This window comes from Salvelinus alpinus, chromosome 12 (genome assembly GCF_045679555.1).
Source record: "Salvelinus alpinus chromosome 12, SLU_Salpinus.1, whole genome shotgun sequence".
Taxonomy (NCBI): Eukaryota; Metazoa; Chordata; class Actinopteri; order Salmoniformes; family Salmonidae; genus Salvelinus; species Salvelinus alpinus.
The window spans coordinates 51,148,866-51,156,303 of NC_092097.1; positions in this window are offsets into that span (position 1 = coordinate 51,148,866).

Genomic DNA, 7,438 nt, shown 5'->3' on the forward strand with positions numbered 1-7,438 from the left:
CCCTAGTAAACTAGGCCCATTACATTTTACCACCAGGAGCCGTGCTCTCACATCCTGGCTGTTGTATGCAATGTCCACCTCCAGAGCCCCAGCAATGGTATGGTCTCCTCATCTGCTTTCCATCTACCTCCACTGTAGCATAGATAGGAACAATGCTCTTCCTCCTCCACTGTGCTCTCTAGGTGGTGTGCTGCTGACTGTGGCTTAATTGCTGTGAACTTGCCCTGCACAGTCTGCCCACCCTCTGGCTTGCTCCTAGGACCCCTGCATTCTTTAGCTAAATGTCCCATTTTGTTGCAATTGTGACAGACCGTATCCTTGTTCTAACAGTTGTTTGCACAATGTGTTCCCCTACATCTGAAGCATTCCACTGCTTTTCCCTGACGCCTCTTTTGTCACCTGATGCACTGCACAACTTTTAATTTTTTTTATTTCACCTTTATTTAACCAGGTAGGCTAGTTGAGAACAAGTTCTCATTTGCAACTGCGACCTGGCCAAGATAAAGCATAGCAGTGTTAACAGACAACAACACAGAGTTACACATGGAGTAAACAATAAACAAGTCAATAACATAGTAGGAAAAAAAAAAGAAAAAAAAAAAGAGTCTATATACAATGTGTGCAAAAGGCATGAGGAGGTAGGCAATAAATAGGCCATAGGAGCGAATAATTACAATTTAGCAGATTAACACTGGGGTGATAAATCATCAGGTGATCATGTGCAAATAGAGATACTGGTGTGCAAAAGAGCAGAAAAGTAAATAAATAAAAACAGTATGGGGATGAGGTAGGTAAATTGGGTGGGCTATATACCGATGGACTATGTACAGCTGCAGCGATCGGTTAGCTGCTCAGATAGCAGATGTTTAAAGTTGTTGAGGGAGATAAAAGTCTCCAACTTCAGAGATTTTTGCAATTCGTTCCAGTCGCAGGCAGCAGAGAACTGGAAGGAAAGGCGGCCAAATGAGGTTTTGGCTTTAGGGATGATCAGTGAGATACACCTGCTGGAGCTCGTACTACGGGTGGGTGTTGCCATCGTGACCAGTGAACTGAGATAAGGCGGCGCTTTACCTAGCATAGCCTTGTAGATGACCTGGAGCCAGTGGGTCTGACGACGAACATGCAGCGAGGGCCAGCCGACTAGAGCATACAGGTCGCAGTGGTGGGTGGTATAAGGTGCTTTAGTAACAAAACGGATGGCACTGTGATAAACTGCATCCAGTTTGCTGAGTAGAGTATTGGAAGCTATTTTGTAGATGACATCGCCGAAGTCGAGGATCGGTAGGATAGTCAGTTTTGCTAGGGTAAGTTTGGCGGCGTGAGTGAAGGAGGCTTTGTTGCGAAATAGAAAGCCGACTCTAGATTTGATTTTGGATTGGAGATGTTTGATATGAGTCTGGAAGGAGAGTTTGCAGTCTAGCCAGACACCTAGGTACTTATAGATGTCCACATATTCTAGGTCGGAACCATCCAGGGTGGTGATGCTAGTCGGGCGTGCGGGTGCAGGCAGCGACCGGTTGAAAAGCATGCATTTGGTTTTACTAGCGTTTAAGAGAGCTAGGAGGCCACGGAAGGAGTGTTGTATGGCATTGAAGCTCGTTTGGAGGTTAGATAGCACAGTGTCCAAGGAAGGGCCAGAAGTATACAGAATGGTGTCGTCTGCGTAGAGGTGGATCAGGGAATCGCCCGCAGCAAGAGCAACATCATTGATATATACAGAGAAAAGAGTCGGCCCGAGAATTGAACCCTGTGGTACCCCCATAGAGACTGCCAGAGGACCGGACAACATGCCCTCCGATTTGACACACTGAACTCTGTCTGCGAAGTAGTTGGTGAACCAGGCAAGGCAGTCATTAGAAAAACCGAGGCTACTGAGTCTGCCGATAAGAATATGGTGATTGACAGAGTCGAAAGCCCTGGCCAGGTCGATGAAGACGGCTGCACAGTACTGTCTTTTATCGATGGCGGTTATGATATCGTTTAGTACCTTGAGCGTGGCTGAGGTGCACCCGTGACCGGCTCGGAAACCGGATTGCACAGCGGAGAAGGTACGGTGGGATTCGAGATGGTCAGTGATCTGTTTGTTGACTTGGCTTTCGAAGACCTTAGATAGGCAGGGCAGGATGGATATAGGTCTGTAACAGTTTGGGTCCAGGGTGTCTCCCCCTTTGAAGAGGGGGATGACCGCGGCAGCTTTCCAATCCTTGTGGATCTCAGATGATATGAAGGAGAGGTTGAACAGGCTGGAAATAGGGGGTGCGACAATGGCGGCGGACAGTTTCAGAAATAGAGGGTCCAGATTGTCAAGCCCAGCTGATTTGTATGGGTCCAGGTTTTGCAGCTCTTTCAGAACAACTGCTATCTGGATTTGGGTAAAGGAGAAGCTGGGGAGGCTTGGGCGAGTAGCAGCGGGGGGGGGCGGAGCTGTTGGCCAGGGTTGGAATAGCCAGGAGGAAGGCATGGCCAGCCGTTGAGAAATGCTTGTTGAAGTCTTCGATTATCACGGATTTATCGGTGGTGACCGTGTTACCTAGCCTCAGTGCAGTGGGCAGCTGGGAGGAGGTGCTCTTGTTCTCCATGGACTTTACAGTGTCCCAGAACTTTTTGGAGTTAGAGCTACAGGATGCAAATTTCTGCTTGAAAAAGCTGGCCTTTGCTTTCCTGACTGACTGCGTGTATTGGTTCCTGACTTCCCTGAACAGTTGCATATCGCGGGGACTATTCGATGCTATTGCAGTTCGCCACATGATGTTTTTGTGCTGGTCGAGGGCAGTCAGGTCTGGAGTGAACCAAGGGCTATATCTGTTCTTAGTTCTGCATTTTTTGAACGGAGTATGCTTGTCTAAGATGGTGAGGAAGTTACTTTTAAAGAATGACCAGGCATCCTCAACTGACGGGATGAGGTCAATATCCTTCCAGGATACTCGGGCCAGGTCGATTAGAAAGGCCTGCTCGCAGAAGTGTTTTAGGGAGCGTTTGACAGTGATGAGGGGTGGTCGTTTGACCGCGGACCCGTAGCGGATACAGGCAATGAGGCAGTGATCGCTGAGATCCTGATTGAAGACAGCAGAGGTGTATTTGGAGGGCAAGTTGGTCAGGATAATGTCTATTAGGGTGCCCATGTTTACGGATTTAGGGTTGTACCTGGTGGGTTCCTTGATGATTTGTGTGAGATTGAGGGCATCTAGCTTAGATTGTAGGACTGCCGGGGTGTTAAGCATATCCCAGTTTAGGTCACCTAACAGAACAAACTCTGAAGCTAGATGGGGGGCGATCAATTCACAGATGGTGTCCAGGGCACAGCTGGGAGCTGAGGGGGGTCGGTAGCAGGTGGCAACAGTGAGAGACTTATTTCTGTAGAGATTAATTTTAAAAATTAGAAGTTCGAACTGTTTGGGCATAGACCTGGAAAGTATGACAGAACTTTGCAGGCTATCTCTGCAGTAGATTGCAACTCCTCCCCCTTTGGCAGTTCTATCTTGACGGAAAGTGTTATAGTTGGGTATGGAAATCTCAGAATTTTTGGTGGCCTTCCTAAGCCAGGATTCAGACACGGCAAGGACATCAGGGTTGGCAGAGTGTGCTAAAGCAGTGAGTAAAACAATCTTAGGGAGGAGGCTTCTGATGTTGACATGCATGAAACCAAGGCTTTTTCGATCGCAGAAGTCAACAAATGAGGGTGCCTGGGGACATGCAGGGCCTGGGTTTACCTCCACATCACCCGAGGAACAGAGGAGTAGTAGGATGAGGGTGCGGCTAAAGGCTATCAAAACTGGTCGCCTAGAGCGTTGGGGACAAGGAATAAAAGGAGCAGATTTATGTGCGTGGTAGAATATATTCAGGGCATAATGTGCAGACAGGGGTATGGTGGGGTGCGGGTACAGCGGAGGTAAGCCCAGGCACTGGGCGATGATAAGAGAGGTTGTATCTCTGGACATGCTGGTTATAATGGGTGAGGTCACCGCATGTGTGGGAGGTGGGACAAAGGAGGTATCAGAGGTATTAGGAGTGGAACTACGGGCTCCATTGTAAACTGAAACAATGATAACTAACCCGAACAACAGTATACAAGGCATATTGATATTCGAGAGAGACATATAGTAAGGCATAAAGTAATCGCAGGTCTTGATTGGGAGAGCTAGCTAAAACAACAGGTGAGACAACAGCAGCTAGTCAGCTAACACAACAACAGCAGGTAAAAATGGCGATGACTAGGCAGAGAGGGTTGGATTAACTACACACAGAGCCTGAGTTCGCGGCTGGGGCCGACAGATAAACACAAATAAACAGAATGGAGTACCGTGATTAATGGACAACCCAGCAGGCATCAGCTATGTAGCCAAGTGATCATAGTGTCCAGGGGGGAGCAGTGGATGGAACAGGGAAGCCGTCACCACGCTAGCACGCGGCGTATAAAGTTAGTAGCCCGGGGGTGGTCTGCTCAGACGGAGGCCGGTTGAGGGCACAGCGGATGGAGTATTCGTCGGCAGACCAGACGTGGTGGTGCGGCGGGGCGCCGTGTCGACAGAGAATCCAAGCCAGATGGCGAAAGAGGTATTGTAGAATTTTGTTTGCTAACTGGTGCTAGCTTCGTGGCAGTGGCGTTAGGGGATAGCTTCGGTACTGGGTGCCACGGTGGGTGCAAGCTAGCTGTGAGCTAGCAAGCTAGCTAGCTGCAAGCTGTGAGCTAGCTAGCTGCTAGCTAGCTGCAAGCTAGCTGTGAGGATCAGAAGTAGTGGCTCAGGGATTACGGCAGGAATCCGGCGTTGTTGTGGAGAGACAGTCCGATGCTGGTAGATTGGCGAGTAATATCCAGGCTAAGAACAGGGCTGGTGTCTGTGCAGAAGGTAAAAGCCGCTAGCAGTGGCTAAAAATGAGTAATAGCTTGTAGCTGATTAGCTGGTTAGCTACTGGAGGTTCTTGAGTGTTCCAAAGTTAAAAATAATAGCGATTCCGTATCACATTGGGTGAGGCAGGTTACCAGAAGGTATAATCGAATTAAAAATCGAAAAGAGATAGATTTTTTTATTTTTTATATATATATACAAAAAATACGAAAAATACAAAAGTACACGGGAGGACGGACAAAACACGCCTACACTGCTACGCCATCTTGGATCTTGGATGAACTTACACTGCTGGCCTTTTGAATATTTTTTTAACATTATTAGCAGCCATCTCCATTCCTTGAGATAGTTGCTATGCTCTCTTGAAAGTCAGTGTGGCTTCCCCCAGCAAACTGTATTCATTAATGCCACAGACTAATCTGTCACGGAGCATGTCCTCTAACATAGCCCCAAACTCACAATGTTCAGAGAGCTCACATAATTCAGCAACAAAGTTAGCAACAAACTGACCTGTTTTCTGAGAATGGCAGTTCAATTTGAATCTCTGGACAATCACTGAAGGCTTTGGATTGTGGTGAGTCTGAACGAGAGCAACTAGATCCACAAAGGGACTCTGTGGCTTAGCTCATTAGCTTGTAGGTTTTAGCCCAACACACGCTCAAGAGAATAGAGCGCTGTTTAGCCTCATCTCTAATTCCATTTGCCAAGAAAAAAAGTGTCCCAACCTTTCCAGATATTCCGTCCAGTCCTCGTTGTCTTCCACAAACTCAGTGATAGTCCCAAACATTGCCATTATAACGCCAACTTGTCCTTGATCCTCGTTAGCGTTTTCCACATGCTGCTGGTTGTCACCGATGAAGATGCCCTCCAGCGGCGGCTGCTCTCCGTCGCTCATTAAGCTAGCTAGCTGACTGACTACCTCCACTGTTTCTTAGCTAGCTAGCACATCGCCCTGTACATGCTGATCAAGTTGTATCCTCGTCGCCAAAAATATGTAGTAACTTGACAAGGAATGCCCACACGCAATTCAATATGACTTTCCATTGGTAGAGTTGCATTGTACAACTATGGGTGATGACATCAACGGGGAAAGGTCACGGTCAAGGCCAATGCCAATAATAACCATGAACACACGAATAATAATCATGCTATACTGCAGGTAAGTACAATAACATATTCTAAGTAATTATTTATATAGTGTCTACACTATAACAATGCAGAAACAAATAGGCGAAAGACCATAGACGTAAGAATGAGAATTTAATATGATCTCTATGTAAAAGACAGCCTCGGGCAAGTATGAAATGGTATGAGGAACCTATGACAATAATTCAAGTGAAACATGGCAGAAGATTAGTGATGAAAAAAGCCTCTTAAAGGCAGGGAGAACCCCCCCCCCCCCCCCCCAAAAGTAAGCCTGTATATTGCACAGGTAACACATTATAGTACACTACAGTACACCTGTATTCAAATAGTGTATGTACAAAGACAGCAGCAGATCTTCAAGTCCAGCTGTAACATAATTTGCTGATCTGCCCCTATCTGTAAATAGTTATATAGTTTGATAAAGTGTTATCTATGCAATACACTACAGGCCAATTTTGCATATTTTCTTTAATGGCTCATAAAAAATAAAAGCTGTCAGAAATCATATTAATTTAACAGATGAACAAACACCAACAAGGATGATCTTCCTTTGTAAGAAAATGTTCCATTCTACAAGTCAAGTCACCCAATTATTCATTCACTGTACTATATTACTCACTAAACATGACATAGGCTACCTTGACAATGCAATATCCATATTTTTCAGCATCTGAAAAATCTTGCCACGAGCAGTGTTAGTTGATTTACCACAATCCATTGAAGCTGTCTCTCACGTGATTGTGTTGGTAAGTGGATTCAGTTCCTTGTTGTAGTAATGCAGTACTGTAAGTAATGAAAGGATGCCAGGACTTTTAAAGGGAGCCCTACCCAGGTCAAAAGAATGTCTCAAACATCACACAGAAAAATACACACCCTTTCACTAGAATGGTCTTCCTGGTTCCTCACCTGTGTGTAGGTGACAATAGCTACTTTACATTTTTGGGCAAGTGATCGTAATCTTCATGCCTTTCAGACCTTATTAATGTCAGTTGCACAGACTACAGCAGGTGTAAACAGTACAGTGAAATGCTTGCTTGCTCTTCCTCAACGTTGCAGTAATACTATGTCATATAAAATAAATACACACGAGAAATGAAAAAAGCTACACAGGAATGAAATAAATACACAAGAATATAATGACACGAAGAATATATTGACATGAAGAATATATTGACATGGAGAATATATTGATATGTATACAAGAGTATTGTGACTATCAAAAATAGACACTATTGAAATCTACATACATCTTGATTTCTACGCAGGGCAAATGACACATCAAATATGAATACTCCCATCACTCCCCTGTATACAGTGCCTTCGGAAAGTATTCAGACCGCTTGACTTTTTCCACATTTTGTTACGTTACAGCCTTATTCTAAAATGGAGTAAATAGTATTTTTTAGCTCATCAATCTACACACAATGTCACATAATGACAAAGCA